Source organism: Prionailurus viverrinus, chromosome D1 (assembly GCF_022837055.1).
Source record: "Prionailurus viverrinus isolate Anna chromosome D1, UM_Priviv_1.0, whole genome shotgun sequence".
In the NCBI taxonomy this organism is placed as follows: domain Eukaryota; kingdom Metazoa; phylum Chordata; class Mammalia; order Carnivora; family Felidae; genus Prionailurus; species Prionailurus viverrinus.
This window is the reverse complement of record NC_062570.1, coordinates 111,586,371-111,604,704: the sequence shown is the minus strand read 5'-3', so window position 1 is coordinate 111,604,704 and position 18,334 is coordinate 111,586,371. Positions and strand designations below refer to the sequence as shown.

Genomic DNA, 18,334 nt, shown 5'->3' with positions numbered 1-18,334 from the left:
GGTGTGGCCGCCTCGCTTCAGTGACATGACTTCCCCCACTTGGCAAACACGTATTGAGGACCTACTGTGTGCCAGGCACCTGTCCAAATGTGAGGGGGACGGGTGGTGCCGAGAACAAAGCGGGCAAAAACGCTGGCCCTAGAGGGGCTCATATTTAAAAGTGGAGACAGAAGACAAAACGCCGAGATTCCCTGGAAGGACCAGAGCTGTGGGCTGAGAACGAGCCGGAGGCATGGGAGGGGAGCCCGGTGGGGGCGGGCAAGGCCCGTGATGTCAGAAAGGCGGTCAGCGGAGGCCTCTGGGGGGTGAGAGTGGACGCAAGTCAGAGGGAGGAGGCTCGGGCACACGGAGGTCAACCAGCACAAGCCCTGTGGAGACCGGACATCTGAGCCGTCCCGGTAACAGCAAGGACGTGGACCCCCAATCAGGGCAGAAGTCCCCTCGCTCTCCGTCCTGGTGGACCGAGTGGCCCTGAGCGGTGGCCAGAGGTGCAGCAGGCTCCCCGTGGGCCCGGACGGTAAGCCTATCTTCCCCGGTTCACGCCACCCCTCATCGGAAAGCCAGCTTCCCGCCTCCCTCCCAGAGTCACCCGGCCCCAACCTGACCCAAGCCTGGCTCCAGCTGCCCAGAGTCACGCGCGGCCAGCGACCCCGCCGCGCCAGCCCTAGAGTGACGGGTGAAAGTGGAAACTCCCAACTCGGGGTGTCTGGAAGAAATTCTAAATCCTGCCGTCAACCCATCGGGGCTGCTGCCACACTGCCCCCTTGGCTGTGGTTATTTCTCACGGTTGTGGAGGCCGTAAGTCCAAGATCAAGGTGCCGGCTTGGTTGGACTCTTCCTGGTCATGTCCCCCCACGGCCTTCCTCAGTGCACGCACACGGGGAGGGTTCTGGTCCTTCCTCTTCTTAGACGGGCACTGATGACACCATGGGGCCCACTCTCATGACCGCACCTGACCCTAACCACCTCCCGGAGGCCCAGGTCCTGACACTGTTGCGTTGGGGGGGTAGGGCTTCAACATAGGCATTTGGTGGTGGGGGTGGACAGAAACACCTTGAGTGACTCCCGGCCTTTGCTCCACGGATGCGCGATGGAATTAAATCATTGCCCCTTGCTAGGGAAAGTGGGATCCAGGACAGTAATGCCGCTCCCAGACGCGAGAAGAATCTAGAAGACACGCCTCTCTTTTTGCACATGGAGAACTGGGGGCCAGAGGAGTTCTAGGACCTGCTAGGCTCACAGAGTCAGCTGGTGGCCAGGGAGGGGACCTTCCGGTCGGGGGCTGGTCAGAGACTACCGACTGTTTACAAAGATTTCCAGCTTTCCGCTTCCTGGGCAACAGGTCGGGCCGTTCTGCTCATCCTTCTTGGAGTCGGGCGTGGCCGCACGACCCCGTCGGCCAGTGACACGGGAGCAGAGGGACTCAGCTCACTTGTGAGCAGAAGTGTTAAGGGTCTGGTCTCCGGGATGGTAGGAGCACCCCTGGCGATGACTCAGGGCCAACAACCCGCAGCCCGTGGGTCAAGTGTGGCTCACCACCTGTTTATGTAAATAAAGTTTTCCTGGAACACAGCCCCTTTGTTTCTGCTCTGCCTGAAGCTGCTTTTGTGCCACAGTAATCTTTGGGGAGTTGCAGCAGACACCACGTGGCCCGTGAAGCCTGAAACATTTACTCTCTGGCTTTTCACAGAAGCCGTTTGCTGACCCTGCTTTACGGCATCCAGCTCTGCGGGACTGTTTGTTACTGTAGCGTGACCTAGCTGGTTCTGACCGACACACTTTCTAATTATGCTCACAGCTTCTCACTGCCGTGTCATGTGCTCTAACAATTTAAAAGACCCTATATGTTGCACAGCGTGTAAAGCTACCGCATCCTGCTTCCACTTCCTGGTTTCTGAGCATCCATTACCGTCTCCGCCCTGCACGCAGGGAAGGAGGGCCCAGGGAGGCACGTGACCGGTCTGCAGCCACCTGCAGAGCTTCAGCAGGACCCCGACCCCTCATTGAAATGGGGCACTGAGGGTTCTTAAGTTGTATCTGCATTGCCGAAGGTAGCACACAGAGCCACATTAGGAAACCCACGCCTCCCCCCCCCACCTCCCGGCAACACCTTTAAGAAAACCAATGAAAAGAGAGGGCCATTCACCCCACAGCAGAAGTGAGAAGGGGTGACATCTGGCTTCCCTACTCGGCCTGCTCCTCTTCTGCTTCCTATATTTGCTCCCCACGCTCCCCATCTCCCAGGATCCCACGGCCTCTGGAGGGAGCGGCGGTGCAAGGCCACTGTGGCCCTGCCCATATCTGGGCCTTGGTTTCCCCATCTCCGCACACGCACCCTTTTACCTCGTGGGTGCTGCAGAGCCAACCACGACGGGCACAGGGTTGGGGGCACCCTTCTCTGCCCAACCCAGACACAGAAGCTGCTGGAAGGAAACGGGGTCCTGCCTGGGGGAGGGGTGCAGGCTGCCTGGCTGTGAGAGGGGGCACCCACCCCGCCGTTCTGCAGCCCTGGCTTCTTTGGCACCCCATCTCGGATTTCACCCTCGCCTTCCCCGGCGTGGTTCCGACAGGCCTGGGAGCAGGGAGTCCTTGCAGCCTGGAAGGTGGCCCAAAGGTTGAACAGCTACAGGTTTGGACCCGCCCACCTGCTATCTCTAGTTCCATACTTCATACTTTTTTTTTTTTTTTAAACCAAACTCTTAGGCTTATGTAACACACTTGGAAGTCAAGAAGCCAAGGTTCATTATCAACAGCCCAGGAGGGGTTTGCGAAACACTTGCTATGAAGAAATCTTTCCATTGAGAAAACTTCCCCTGGTGCTCATGCCCCCAGTGGTTCCGGCATGTTGCTGAGGGGGTGGGCATTCAGCAGCTTGAGAAAGGGTGTCCCCGAGGCTCCCGAGCCCACTGCTCTCTCTGCTGGTCGCGTGCCGTGATCCTGCTGCCCGGAAATGGCACGTGACCCTCCCTTTCGTCCTCCAGGCCAGTCGCTGCTGACCTCACCACCAACAACCGATGTCAGACAGGGTTCTCACCATGTGCCCGGCAGAGGGCTGGGCCTCAGATCTCTCGTTTTAGCGGATGCTCACATGACGGAGGGCCAGGTGTCCATATGCCCATTTTATAGAGGAGGACACTGAGGCTCAGAGAGGAGGCAAGGCGGTGGAGTGAGGGCACCCGTTAGCATGCTTCTGCAATGGGTCATTGCAAAAGCAGACACCGCCCCTCCTCCTGTTGAACAGCCACTCCCAAAATGTAAGTCCACATGGGCCCCAGGAGTGTGTTTTTTAAGCCACTCGCCGTATCACAAGAGGAAATGAGGGGCTTATCCTGCAGAGATGAGGCCAGCATTCTGCTTGGCCAATTTCCCCTCTAGGAGAGCAGATGTGTGGGGTTCTGTGCCTTTCTTCGGCCACACTGCCATTGGGGCCCCCCGAATCTGAGGATCAGAGAGCCAGGGCTGGGGGGACTACGGCCAGGCCGGCAAACAGCCCTTTTCGAAGCATCCCTGCCGGCCCTACCAAAAGCCCACCGGCCTCGCCCACACACATGCGTTTTCCACCGGGGCTCTGGAAACCGGAGCCCGTGCAGATCCAAGAAGACGACATCGTGCCGGTCTGGGCCACGGCTACAGAGTCAGACCGTGCAGTCGAGGGGCCCCAGCCTCAGAGGGAACTCAATGAATTTGTCGGGGAACTGAAAACAGATGATTTCAATCAGCGGGGGTAAAAAAAAAAATGACTTCATGGCCACAGTTGACTGAGGGAGGCAGAGTTTGGCGGCCAGGCCCTGCCCAGGAGGCGCTTCCAGAAACCCCGTCCTGCTCAGCGCACCCCCCCCTCCCCCCAGCCCCCAGCCCCCAACCCGGGCCTTCCCTGCAAGGCCCCTGCATGCAGCGGGAGGGCCAGGAATCGAGAGCAGGACGGAAGAGCGGTGGCCCCAACAAGGACCGCGAGGCTCGGAGATAACCCGGCGCACCCCGCCCCCGAGCTTCCTCTCCGCGGCCGCTTTCATGAATGGCTCAGCTTCCCAGACAGCCGATTGGCTGAGCCGCCGGGAGCGCGGCCCAATCAGCGGCTGCGGAGCGCCGGAGGCTCCGCGTGGGGCCTCGGTCCCCGCAGGCATGAATGGAGCTGCCTCGGCTGCCGGCTGCCACGGCCACCGCGCCTCCCCCCCCAACCCCCGGCCTCCCCAGCGGACCCCCCTCCCCCAGCGGCGAGAGGAGGAGGAGGAGAGGATTTTTTTTTTTTTTTTTTTTTAATTCCTCAGACTGCTCAGGGTTCTGGTACGATTGTGTCATTCCGAGGCTTGGCCGCCGCTCCTGACAATAGCCCTCGGGCTTCCCTGCCGGGTTGTCATCCAAGATCTTGTGACAGGGAAAGGGCTTGCGTGGTTAGAAATTCATTTCTTTGCCTAGGATCCGGCCTGACTCCACTTGCAGGGAAAGGCGGGCTGCCAGGGGGACAAAGGCAAGGGGTTGGGAAGAGATGGGACCCTTTTCCCACCGGCGCGAGGGGTTCCTGGCACGTGCAAACCGCTGGGAGCTTCTCCTGCAACCCGGAGGGGCTTGGTCAGCCCCCCCACCCCCACCCCCACCCCCACCCCACCCCTTGGTCCCTGGCCCTGTCCTAGCTGCATATGCTGCGTGCATGTGAGGGCTGGGGCCGTCTGGGGAAGCCAGCCGTTAGGCTGCATTTCCTGTTAAGTAGGAAAACATGTTCTGTTTGCTGATGTTATAAAGAAGGCATGTGTTTACAAATGCTCATTGGGGAGAGCCTGGTGAATGGGCCCACTTCCGGCCTCCCCTTCCCAGAGAAGGATTGTCTGGTTGACGGAGGGGGGCGGGCGCTCTGAATGGAAAGACCCCCTTGCCCAGGGAAAGCAGACTCAGCTGAATTCAAAAGTGATACAGGGAACTCTCTCGTAAGGTGGGCTGAGGCCACGTAAGGAGGGCCTTGAGTGCCAGAGTGAGTCCTGGGGAGGTCTGGAAAGTCGGCCAGCCGGAGAGGGGGTGCTGCTTCCTTCTCCAGGGGCTTCTCTGTCGGTCCACCTACCACCTACCCCTTGCCTGGCTGCGGCTCACCATTTCAGGAGCTGCAGCGTTGGAACTATGCAAACGGCTTTCTGGAACTTCTCGGAACTAGCCTGCATTGTTAAAGAAGACAAAACGGGTTCAGAGTAATCTGCAAAGAACGGGGCACAATTGAAGCGGCAAGCCCGGAGCGTGAACCCTCAAGCCGGAGGTGAAGCATTCCTCCATTGTTCACGGAAGCACGGGGAACCTCACTGCCACAGAACGGACGTGAGCGTCGAACCACAAAATTCCGGCAGGGCCCCGAGCTTCCAGGCTTGGTGCAGACTCACGGCTGCAGCGACTGGGGTCCTACCTGGTGAGAGATGTGTCTGTTCCCCCATTTCTAGGAGCCAGACTCCAAATTCCCAGGTGGCTGCACAAGGCCACGGGGGTGGGGAGAGGCGGGGCCGGGCCCGAGGGATTCTTGCAGGTTCTGCATTATAAGCATCTGTTTTCACCTTCTATCGGACAGTTCCTAAACTTTTTAGTCTCTGGGTCCACTTGCAGTTTTAAAAGTTTTCAAGGACCCCAAAGCGATTTTGTCGGTATGGGTTTCATCCACGGGTATTTACTGCCTTAGAAATTAAAATGGAGGAAAACAACGTAAAACCGCAAAAGTATATAAGCACACACTCCGTTAGCCATCACGGTGACGATGTCATAAACGCATGCCGTCTCTGGGAAACTCCGTCATATGTGCAAGAAAGAATGACAGGGAAAGAGGCAGCTAACGTCTCAGTGTTACCATGAGAATGATGTTGACCTCTCAGACCTCCCCCACACACCTTTGGAGAACCGCTGTTTTGGTTTGTAGGGAGAAGTCCCAGGCTGCCTGGCTTCCTTGTGGCTGGGCCTGGCCCTGTGACAGCCTGGCCAGCGGGCTGTGAGCCGGCCTCATGGTGTCTCGGGGGTGCCGTTCATATGGAGCACACGAGACTAGAGCGGCCTGGACAAGCGTGGCATGATCGCTCTGTGAGCAAGGGCCATGTCCCGCCTCTGAAAGGAAAGCAGTGACCCCTCCCACAGGCTGGGATATAGTCAAGGACGCAGGTCAACTCAGAGCTTGTAGACCAAGGGCAGCCCCTTAGAGGTCGGGGAGCCTGGGTCACTAGTTCCGTCAGACCTCCCCATTTGTCCCAGATCGCTTACCTGGGTTCCTCTGGGAAGGAGAAATCAACCGCCCACTGTAAGCTACGGCGTTGGGGACTTTCTTATCACACTAGCCTAATTTGCGTCCTGATTGGCACATCGATCATTTTTACACATCTGGGCCCGAGCCTCGGGCTTTCTGATTTCACGATGTTTGCCGGGTGGATGAGCTTTCTGTCGGTGGGAAACACATCCTCGGGAGGGCTTGGGGCTTGAGCTAGAAGCACTGGTTGGTGGAACAAGGAACCACAGCGACAGCGGGCTCCGTTGCATGAAACTGGCTTTGGGGCTCAGTGGGGAGCCAGGGACCTGGGTGCACCTTTGATTTTTTCCCAGGGCTCACTTCCCCCACTCTTTGCTCTCCTCGAGAGGTTTGCGAGAGGCCGAGGAGGGTGGCTTGTGGAGGTGAGGCCATAGCCTGAGAGGCTGTCACCCAGTTGGACGTCAGAGTAGAAACAGTTCCATTTGTCTCTTGGGGCTGAGGGAGACTGTGGGAGCCCGAAGCGGCAGGTCATAGGGTGAGAGATCCAAGGCCTAGTACACGTATACAACCCCCAGACCAGCGGGGTTTGCCTGGCAGATGGATGGCCTTTGTGTTTCTGGGAGAACAGAGTCACCCTATACCAGCACACAGGTTATTTGTGGACACAGAGAATGCTGACGTGGTACTTTTTTTTTTTTAAGTTTATTTATCTATTTTGAGAGACAGAGAGAGAAAGAGGAAAGGAGGGAGGAAGGGGAAGAGAGAGGAAGACAGAGAACCCGAAGCAGCCTCAGCATTGTCAGTGCAGAGCCCAACTTGGGGCTCCGTCTCAGAAACCAGGAGATCACGACCTGAGCCAAAATCAAGAGTCAGACGCTTAACCAACTGAGCCACCCAGGCGCCCCACTGAGCTGGTACTTTTAAGGGAAATTGCTAGGTATTTACTAGTGTGCAAGTTAGTAAGGGCTCCCAAGAGTTGGTTTTTATAAACAAAAACCAGTATGGTCCTATAATGTGCCTTCCAGCGGCCTTCTTGCCAAAGGAGGGCAGGGGAAGGATGGGTGGGATGTGAGGCTTAAGCCTCTCTTAAGCATATCAGAAAACCCTGGGAGGGCCTGTGGGTGCCCAGGATGCCTTTGGCAGAAAGGATCAGACTCTGCTAATGCCCATCTGTATTCTCTTGAAGAGGCTGGGTGGGGTGACCTGAAGGGAGCCTTGAATCTGTAAACAAGCTCATGGAGGGGGGAGTATCCGATCTGAATCCTGAAGGATGGGCAGGACCTGGGCATCTGATCATGATGAGAAAGAGCCATCCAGGTGGTGGGAACGGCAAAACGAGGGCCTGACGTGGGATTTGGGATCTGCCCCTCACTACTGCCCCTTGGAAACCGCGCGTGGTTCTCTCTTTGTCTCACCAGGTTTTTGCTCACCTCTGGGACCGAAGTTCCTGGAAGCTGGGATCAGGTGATACACATCTGGCGGCCCCCCCGGCAGACTGCAGGACAGCAGACAGCGCTCAGGGGACGCTCCCAGAGCTGCACAAGTCAGACGGGCACCTAGGGAAGAAGGAAGGACCAGGTAAGGAGGTGAGGCATGTCCCAGAAGGGGTGGAGTTGGGTCCCTCTCGATGGAGGAACAAGCTCGCAGGCCTTTCTGCCCGTGAGAAGCCCGGCTGCCTTCCCATTCCTTCTTCAGAGGTGACACGGTACGAGGTTGGCCGGGAGGGGGAGGGAAGCTTGTGTGAGTCGTGGGCGCCATGCGGCCACTTCACAGGGCGGAGGTTTCTAGAAGAACCTGGCCCTTCATTCTTGAACTCCTCTGATTTTCATTTATTGAGATGTTACTGTCCTGAAGGGAGCAGCACTCCTGCTCCTGAGCCTGAACTTCTGGAAAAGAGGGCAGCTGATGAGGGGTGGGGGGGGAAGGGGGCGGGAAGAAGGGCTCGTATGTGTCCTGGGCAGCCGTAACAAATCGTCACACACTGAGTGACTTAATACAACAGCCGTTTATTGTCTCCGGGAGGTCAAAAGTCCAAGATCAAGGTGTCGGCAAGGTGGGTTCCCTCTGAGGCTGTGCGGGTCCCAGGTCCCTCCTGCAGCTGCTGGTGGCTGCCAGTGACCCTGGGCTTCCTCTGCCGGCCGAGGCACAGCTCCAGCCTCCGCGTCTGTCCTCACGTGGCCGTCTCCGGACTCCCCTCGTCCCCTCTTCCTCTTCTCAGGACACTCGTCGCTGTGGATGTAGGGCCCGCCTGAATCCTGGATGATCTCACCTTGAGATCCTTATGTTAGTCACATCTGCAAAGACCCTTTTCCCAAATGAGGTCACGTTCCCAGGTTCCGGGCGGACATACCTTTGCGGAGGGGGGGAAGGGAGGAGGCCCCTGTTTGCCTGGAAGAGGCAGGGGCACTGCCGGGGACAACTGGAAGGCTTGCCAGAGGAGAGGGTGACGAGCAGGGTCTGGAGGGGAGGCACGCTGCCGGGCGGAAGGGGAGTGGACAGGGATGCTGGCGCCCTGGGAAGATCCTGGGGGCGGCTTGAAATGTCCACCGAGAATGCAGCATGAAATTCAGTTTGTCTGCTTCGCTGTGCTCCTGAAGAGGCGGCCCCGAGGGACACGTGTCTTCCCCGAGTCAGTGCCCGGTCTGCCCGGGCATCGGCGGTGGGTATGGAGGCTGATTTCGTTTGCACGCTTGTCTTTGTCTCCAGGCCTGGCTGCGCTCGGCCTGCCGGGACCTCCCTGGGGCTCCCACGCCCCCCACAGCTCGTCTGTCCCGAGGGCACCCCTCCAGGTCCCAAATACCTGCCCCCCCCCCCCCCCCCCAGCACCACTGGGCCGTCGGGGCCGCGGGCCGTCCAGACGCTGCCAGGACCTCACCTTGGTTCCAGAGCCAATTTCTGGCGCATCAGGGAACAAGAGGGGCCTTCAGCTCCTCGCTCTGGAAAGGCTGAGGTTTGCACAGCCGGCCACACCTGCGTTGTCCCGGAGGGGGCCGGCCAGCTGACCCCACGCCACACCCGCGTGGACGGCACGGGGATTTCGCAGCACAGGCGCAGTGTTGCATTCAGTGTCCCCAAAGGGATGGGGGGCACAGAGGAGGGGGACTGAGCCCACCCCTGCAAGCTGTCGGCCTTACCCTAGTCCTTGAATCCCTGACTCGGTTTTCCATGGGTGGAACGGGGCCATCTGCCTTCGTGGCGGGGCTGCAGCACTACCCTTCACTTGAAGCTCTCCCTGGCCCTCTCCGGTCGATCAGGCCGTACATTCTGGGTCGTGAGAGGAAAGGGGGCCCGCCTGGACCCCAGTGTGGGGAAGTGGAGGGACGTGGTATTCAGAGGGAAGCGGGCTCCTTCCAGGTGAGGCCCCGCCTCCCACCCTGCATGGCCTCACCTTCAAAGGAAGGCTGTGCCCCTGCTCTCGGATCCCAGACCCACCACGAGGGCCGCTCTGCGGCCTGTGATAAGAGGCCTGGTTGCTTCCGGCCCCGTCAGGGTTGTTTCACTCTGACTCTGTCTCTTCTCCTCTGAGGCCTCTGCCCAAAGCCAGGGTTCCGCTAGCAACAGGCCCTCGCGAGACAGGGTGCCGAGAGCACCCACAGTCCTCTGGACGGCTTTGGGGAGCTTGTCACTAACGCAACAGCTGCCCCTGGGGCCCGCCAGGCCGAGCTTGAAACTGGAACAGGATGTCTGGGCTGCAGAGTTCTCTTTCGGTCTCTGTGTCTCTGCGCGTCCCTCCCTCTCCCTCCCTCTCTGCCTCTCTCCCTCTCCCTCTGGCTTTCTGTCTCTCCTCCTGTCTCTGCAAATGTTCCCTTTGCCTCTGAGTGCAGAACAGCCACCGCCAGGCCCTTTGAATGGGGAGCTCTGGGAAGCACGGGCCCCTCCGCAGGGACCTGGGCCGAGGCTTTATTCATTCCCCTGGTTAATTAACAGTGAATGCCATGGCCCTGGGAACCCAGCGGCTGAGGGGCTGGAGGGAAGGGCAGGAGGGCCCGGGGCAAACATAACAAGTCCCCCTCCCTCCCCCCACCATGGGGGTCAGCAGCATGGGTGGCTTATCACATTCTTGGGATGCCAGGCCTGGAGGGCTGGGCGGCCATTTGTCTACACCTGTTAGCCCCTCTTGGCTGTGAGAACCGCCCCAGGGACTAGGCAGCTCTGGGGCCAAGTCGTGGACTGGTGACACTGCCCACCCCCACCCCTGTGAGGCGGGTGACTGGATCGAGGGAGGGGTGGGCACTGCCTCCAGAGTCCGGTGCGGCCTTACGGGGCTCATTCAAGGGACTCCCCCCGCCCCCCGCCCCCGGGAGCCTCAGTTTCTTCCCGGGAAGTGGAGGTCATGATGGTGGAGCCCCCCGCCCCCACCCCGGCTGCGCCTGCAGTCTAGAGGTAGGGCCCGTGAGGGCAGCCAGGGTCTCTCCTTTGCCCTCCCATGAAGCCCCAGGACTGTGGCGAGCACGGCCCGTGTGGTGTCGGGCCGAAAGGGTGTCTGGCCCCCGACTCAGTTTGTGGAGCTTGTCCAACCCAGCTAACCCCGGGACTTCTGCCCTGCAGAAGAGACAAAGACAGATAACAGTAATATTAGCATTGGCGGGCTAAGGACACCAGGGGCCATAGACTGGGCTATCAGCCCCAGAGATGGGGGGGGGGGGGCGGGGAGGACGTGTCGGGGGTGCTGAGGCGTGAGGATTGTCGTCTGGGTTTAAAACCCAGAGAGAGGGTCCCGTGGCCCTCAGTCCCACAGCTATGGTGGAAGAACATTCCAGAAAAGCCTTCTGGACTTGACGCGATCCGTGCGCATCTGTCCGGTTTCGTGGTCCGTCTCCCCCGCCAGAACGTCGGCCTCACGAGGACAGGTGCTTCCGCGATTCCTGTGGTGCTGGCTCACTTTAGAGAGTTAGCAGACGGTCGCTGAACGGCTAACAGATACGACTGTATCGTATGATACGATTCAATGTTCCACAACGAGTATATGACATGGTCTGCAGAGGCACGAGGCCACGCGAGACACACGCTGGTGGGGCGGCTGAGGCTTCGAAAGCCCCTTGGTCACTTGGTGACTCGGGCACCGCAGCCCCTGGCCGCCCTCTGAGTGGGTGGAAGGCAGTCTGGAGGCCCAGACGACCCCACACCGACAAAGACCCAGAGGCCACAGGGCGGCAGGGCACCCGGGGCCACATTCCCTGTAAAGCCTCTGCATGTTTTGGCCTTGAGAGCTGACACCAGATAAACTGACGACACCCGCCCAAATGAACAGCTTTGGCCCCATTTCCGTCTCCCAGGGACCCCTTCTTTCACGGTTACCCATTCCCCAAATTTACTTCCCAAAAGCCTTTGTCTGGCAGGCTCCAGTGGCTTATGTAAAAGGAGTTTGCCAGGGAATTTGGGGCTGTTTAAGGACTCCTGAACGTGGCCTGGAGGCACTGCCCAGGGGACAAAGCCTCTATCGCTTCCTTCGAATTCAGAAGATCAGATTAACGGCCTAAGAGTCTCCAAACGCTGTCGCTGCCCCAGTGTTTAGCTAATTTGGAGGCAAAAGACATGGATGGACACAAAAGGGGAAGGACAAGTGTAAAAAAAACCAAAAACCCTCAGGAATGCACCTGCCCTCTGCCCACCCCATGGGAATTCTCAAGGGGGTGGCGGGACCCGGCCCCTGACCTGCGCCTGGGGCTCGAATGCCTAACACCTGCCCCCGGAGAAGGATCTGGCAAGGACTCGGGGAGCGGGGAGCATGCCCCTGCCAGGTGCCTTCGTTCCTGGAACCTGGGGTTGGCAGGCAGGGGGCTCAGGGAGGGTGAGCGTTTGCCCGTGGTCACACAGCGGCCATTCAAGTGTCTGGGGCTACCTGATGCCTGTATTTCCTGCGAGATCCCAGGCAGGCGATCCCCGCCTGGGAGGGTCTGGTCCGCAGGGGCTCCCCATTCAATACAGGGCTCTCCGCCTCTGTGGTCTTCCCCCCACCCCGTGACCAGCAGCCTCCAGGCCCTGAATTCTGGCGTGGGGTCTGATTCTGGTTCCCTGCGCGCCCTCCCTCCGGGGAGAGTCATGAAGGGTGTATTTGGGCCCTGGGGGTGGGGGGGGGGTGCCACGGAGGCTGGGCATTTGTGATCAGGAAGCAGGAGGCCAGAGGCCCCCCCTCCTGGGAGCCCCCACCTTCGCCCCATTCCTGAGCCCAGGCCTCCTGCTGGGCGCCTTTGTCTGTCCTTGAGTTTCACAGGCCTCCCCGGCCTTTTTTCTGCCGGTCTCAGGTTTCATCTCTTGCCGGGAGGATCCTTCCAATTCTCGAACCAGTGACCTCCCAGAAGGTGGGTATTCCCACCCTCTGGAATTCATCCTGGGGCCTGCTCCCCCAGGGCCTCATGTTAGAGGCCTGGACGCAGCAGAAGCCAGTAGAAGGTGCGGGCGGGGGGCTGTCCACCGGGGCAGTGCTGCGTTGGGGGGCATGGGCCCTGGATTCGTTTCTTTGCGGATCTGAGCATTTAATTTTCAAATCAGAACATCAGAGGCCAAGAGGTTTCCGAGTGGGAAACGTAGAAAACCCAGAAAGGAGAGAGGCCCACCCTAGTGTGGGATCGCCAGAACCCCACAGGGGTCTTAGAGGCCAAGCAGGGTGCAAAGGGCAACCCCTCCCCGGCTGTGCCTCCCCGCTATGCCTCTGTCTCCCGTGTTTCAGACCTGGCATGGGGTGGGGGGGAGAGGGGGCTCCTATTCCCATGCACCCCCCCCCCCCACGCACTTCCTGCCCCTCGGACCCACCTGTCCAGCATCTGTAGGCCGCACTCTCTGTGGACCAGGCCCCCTTGGCCCACAACCCACCCAGTCACCTCCCGGGTGAGAGCCGGTTTTTCACCGCCTCACCCCTCCACCTGCCCTGCTTCTGTGCTCATCACTGCTTCCCCTCCCCGCTGAGGGGGAGCCCCAGCCTGAGCCCCGGGCCACCGGCCCCACCAGAAGGGCCCTCGTCAGTGGTGACAGCCGCCTCTATGCTGGCAGATCCAGAGGCCTCTTCCAATTCCCTCACTTTCCTGGAGGCTGGGAGTCCATCCCGGCGGCCACTCCCTCCTTCCAGCATATTCTTCTCTTGGCTTCTCCCTGCTCCCCTCTTCTCCCTTTGCTTCCGTACTGCCCCTCTCCAGACCCCACGGCGGCAAGGCTTTGGCGGGGGCCTGTCTCGAGCCAGGTACCAAGGTAGGGCTGGGGATACCGTGGAGTCTGGAACACACGCCCCTGACCTCTGGGGCTTATGGTCCCGTGGGATTGCCCGGTCCTCTGGTTTGGTGCACGCCTGCTTCTCTTTTCTCACTGCCCTTCTTCCTGGTGATGTCATCAGTTCCCATGGATTTAAATATCCTTAAGCTGATGACTTCCAAATTTGTCTCTGTAGCTATGACCTCTTCTACGAGCTTCGACCCACATATCCGGCTGGCCGCTCGGCATCTCCTTTGGGGTCTCCCAGGCATGTCAGATAGATCACGGCCGAACTGGACTTTTGGATTTTCTCCCCAGTTCTTTCCCAGCCACTCCCATCCACCCCGTCTTCCCCATCTCAGCAAACCCTCCACTCGCTGCATCCAGAAGCTTCTACGCTCTCCTGGCTTCTTCCCTTCCGTGCCTACTATCAGGAATTCATCCACAGACCCTGAGCGTCCCAGCTCTGCACTTCCTCTCTGTCCTGCCCTTGTCCCTCCTGGGGGCCTGCCTGGGACACAGTGGAGTTCTCCAGGGGACCACCACCCAACAAGGTCCACCTCCACAGAGCTAGGGCCCTGCAGGCCTCACACGGCTTCCCCAGCCACTAGCAGGGAGTGAGGGGCTGTCCAGCCCCCCAGGGACCCTTCAGACCACATCTTCATCCCAACCTTCCTCCTGCTGCTTTCTCAGGGCACTCAAAGCACAGCTGCCTTCTAGCCCAGGGTGCAGGGGAGGGTGGCTTCCAGCTCGTTCACAGAGAAGGGGAGCAAACAGAACCTGAAGTAAGGAGCGAGAAGGTACGAGCAAGAGGGAGGGAACTGGACAAGTGGGACATTCCTGCCACGACTTCAACTTTTAGGGTATTCTTTCTTCCAACAGAATATTTATTGAGCATCTACTGTGAGATGGTTCCTACACCAGGTGCTGGGAGCAATGCTGACAGGACTAAAGGCTGTGCTGTCCAGGGGAAAGACAGACGGTAAACAAAGCCCTGCTTCCTGGGTTGCACTGCACCCATTTATTCTACCAATGAGAAGCAGAGGTTCTACAAGGGTAATTGACTTGCCGATGGTCACACAATAAAGGGGGAAGAGCCAGGGTTCAAAGCCATTTACCCTCTGTCCATCCATCCAGCTGTCCATGCATCCATTCACTCATCCACCTACCCATCCATCTATCCATCCATCCATCCATCCATCCATCCAACCATCCATCCACCTACCCACATGCCCATCCATCCATCCATCCATCCACCCACTCATCCATCTATCCATCCATCCTCCATTCACCCATCCACCCATCCATCTATCCACCCACCCATCCACTTATCCATCCATTCATCCATCCATTCAGCCATCCACCCATCCATCCACCTACCCATCCACCTACCCATCCAACCATCCATCCACCCATCCATCTATCCATCCATCCATCTATCCACCCACTCATCCATCTATCCATCCATCATCCATTCATCCATCCATCCATCCACCTACCTACATGCCCATCCATTCATCCATCCACCCACCCATCCACCCATCCATCCATCCATCCATCATCCATTCATCCATCCATCCATCCACCTACCCACATGCCCATCCATTCATCCATCCACCCATCCATCCACCCATCCATCCATCCATCCATCCATCCACCTACCCACATGCCCATCCATTCATCCATCCATCCACCCATCCACTCATCCATCCATCCATCCATCCATCATCCATTCATCCATCCATCCATCCACCTACCCACATGCCCATCCATTCATCCATCCACCCACCCATCCATCCACCCATCCATCCACCTACCCACATGCCCATCCATTCATCCATCCATCCACCCATCCACTCATCCATCCATCCACCTACCCATCCATCCACCTATCCATCCATCCATTCAACCATTTACTCATTCATCCATTCACTAAGCACCTACTATGCCCCTACTATGCCCTTGGTGTTGGGGCCTATGCTAGGTTATAGGAGTAAAACAGAGGACAAAAGAGGAAGAATCTCTGCCTTTACGAGGGTCACATTCCGGGAGGGAAGAAGGAAAAAACATCCAGATTAGTCAGACAAGTAAATGATACAATTACAAAAATGATCAGGGGTCACCTGGAAGAGAAGTAGCTGGCATGTAAAGGGGCATATGCACACGTGTGTTCCTGTGTATATGTGTCTGTGTCTCTGTGTGTTCCCACGCACGCGTGAGTGCATGCATGTGCACATGTGTCCGTGTGAATGTGCATGTGACTGTGTGTGTGTTTGAGTATCTGTGGTGTACGTGCATGCTTGTGTGTATGAGGGAGGGGGTATGTGTGTGTGTGTGTGTGTGAGTGTGTGTGTGCGTGTACATTCCCAGCAGAGGGACAAGTGTGAGCAGAAGCTCTGAGGCAGGAGAACATTGGGGGGGATGTGCTCTAGGGGCAAAAACAAGATGGGGGCATTGGGGCTTGAGGAGGAGGAAGAGGCAAGTTGAGGCCAGGCTGTGAAATGCTGTGAGCACGATAAAGAGCTTGGCTTTATTTAAAACGCAAAGGAGGGGCGCCTGGGTGGCTCCGTCGCTTGAGCGTCTGACTTTGGCTCGGGTCACGATCTCACGGTTCGTGGGTTCGAGCCCCGCGTCGGGCTCTGTGCTGACAGCTCAGAGCCTGGAGCCTGCTTCGGATTCTGTGTCTCCCTCTCTCTCTGCCCCTCCTCTGCTCACACTCTGTCTCTCTCTCAAAAATAAATAAACGTTAAAAAAATTTAATAAAAAAAAACAAAATAAAATGCAAAGGAGTCCTTATAGGGATTCCCCTGAGATTAAAAAACAAGCAAACAAAAATCTGTCTTCTGTAGGGAGAATGGACTGGAAAGGGGACGTGAGTGGAAGGAGAGACCGTGGCACCTGCCCAGGCAGGACGAGACAGAAGAACCAAACACATGCAATGAGAACCAGCAAGGAAAACCAGGTCTAAGACAAAAACAACCCTGCGAGGACTCGTGGCAGATTAGATATTACAGAAAAAAAGAACATGAACCTGAAGACATAGCGGTAGAAATTCTCCAAAATGCAAAAGAGGAGGAACAGAAGGCAGGTGAGGGAGCACCAAGCGCCGGCGGGTTCTGGCACAACATCGGGCTGCCCGACACGCGTGCGGTCGGGGTCCCTGACGAACCGCACGAGATGTCACCACTTGCCCGTTAGAAGATCTAAAATGGAAAAGACTCCCCATTCTCAGTGCCGGTGAGGGTGCGGGCGACCGGCACTCCCCCACGGTGTGGGTGAGCGGGTCAGAGCGTCCGTCCGCTCTGGAAAACCTTCCGGCGGATTCTCCTAAAGCTAAGCGTACGTGTGTCTGCCATGTGACCCGGCCACCCCTCCCGGGAATTTACCGAAGGGACATGGAAGGAGACGGCCTCCTAAAGCCTTGTGCACAAACGTTTGTGGCAGCTTTATTTGTAACAGCCCCAAACCGGAAATGACCCGGTGCCTTCCGGCAGGGAAATGGCAAGGAAAGGCCTTGACAGTTGGGAGTGGGGGTCTGGGGGTGGGGTGGGGGGTGGTCTGTTTTTCAGCTGTTGGAGAAAGAACCGTGCCTGGCACCCGGGTTCTGATCTGCCCCCTCCACTGTTTCCCGGAGTGCCCTTGGGCCAGTGGCACCCCCATCGGAGCCTTGGATTCTCCTCTGCGAGCCGTGTCCTGAGTCTGCCTGACCCAGGAGGCCCTGGACAGTCGGCGTGCCATCGCTGGTGGGGAGCTCCTGCCAAACTGTGAAGGGCTCAGCGCGGGGAGGCAGCAGGTGACGGGGTCTCGGCGTCCCTGCGGCCCCTGAGCCCGGGAAGGCGGGAGGGAGCCTGGGAGGCTGGCTGGCTCCGGGCTTGAGGCCCGCTGAGTACGGGTCAGCTGGACAAGCCGGGAGGCCACAGCAGGCAACGGGGCCCGGGCCCTGAAGGGTTGTGTGTGTTGAGCGCAGTGGGCAGGGGCAGGGGTCATGTTTAACCACAGGAGAGCCCAGGGCAGTGCCTCCTGGCCACAAAGCTGTCCAAATGGCGTGGGCGGGCGGTCCTTTGGATGGTCCTGGGACAGAATAACAAGGCCCTGGTCACTCACCTGACTGGTCACATAGGGGCAGTTTGAGAGGACAGAGAGGTAGCACTGGCCCCCAGGGGGGTGGGGATGATCGGGGTGGGGGGAGCCCAAAGCCTGCCACAGAGCTCGGGGAGGAGGGCAAGCGCCTCGCCCAGGGCCAGCCGGGCCCAGCCCCCTCCCCCCCGGGCCCTCTCCGCTGGCGGCCAGTCCCGCGGGGCCTCGGCCGGGAGACACAGCCCGGGCTCTGCGGGGGCGTCCTCGGGGATCTGCCCGAGTCCCCACTTCACGTGCTGCGCTGATGCATTTCAGAGGCCCCCCCATGCCCAGCACACGGCAGGTGCCCACCCCGCCCCCAGCACCACGTGCTGGACCAACGGCAAACGGGCCAATGAAGGAAGCAGGGAGCACAGCTTCTCTCCGCGCCTCTAGATTGCGAGCTTTTCTGGAGCAAACTCTGCACCTGGGTCAGGAAAATTATTTGTCATGTCGATTTTCTACGGTTGCATAGCAACTCGCCACCTTCCACGTGAACCACGGGGCGCCTGGGTGGCTCCGGCGGTCGGGCGTCCGACTTCGGCTCAGGTCATGATCTCACGGCTCGTGAGTTCCAGCCCCGCGGCGGGCTCTGTGCCGACGGCCCGGAGCCCGGCGCCTGCTTCGGATTCTGGGTCTCCCTCTCTCTCTCTGTTCCTCCCCTGCTTGCGCTCTGTCTCTCTCTGTCTCTCAAAAATAAATAAACGTTAAAAAAAAATTTTTTTTTCTGGAACATCACGCAATGGGATGTCCACTCGGAGGCTGGGCCCTAGGACACATGTCAGGCTCATCCCTGCAGCTGTCTGTGTCAGGGTCTGTTCCTTTTGA

At 58.7% G+C, this 18,334-nt stretch overlaps 1 long non-coding RNA gene across 1 annotated transcript; it reads left to right on the top strand.

Moving 5' to 3' along the window:
• The first annotated feature begins 4,773 nt into the window (after nt 1–4,773).
• Nucleotides 4,774–16,888, top strand: LOC125176019 (uncharacterized). Its single transcript, XR_007156102.1, has 3 exons — nt 4,774–5,389; nt 7,624–7,783; nt 16,240–16,888. It is a non-coding gene; the product is annotated as an uncharacterized LOC125176019 (long non-coding RNA).
• The last annotated feature ends 1,446 nt before the right edge of the window (nt 16,889–18,334 follow it).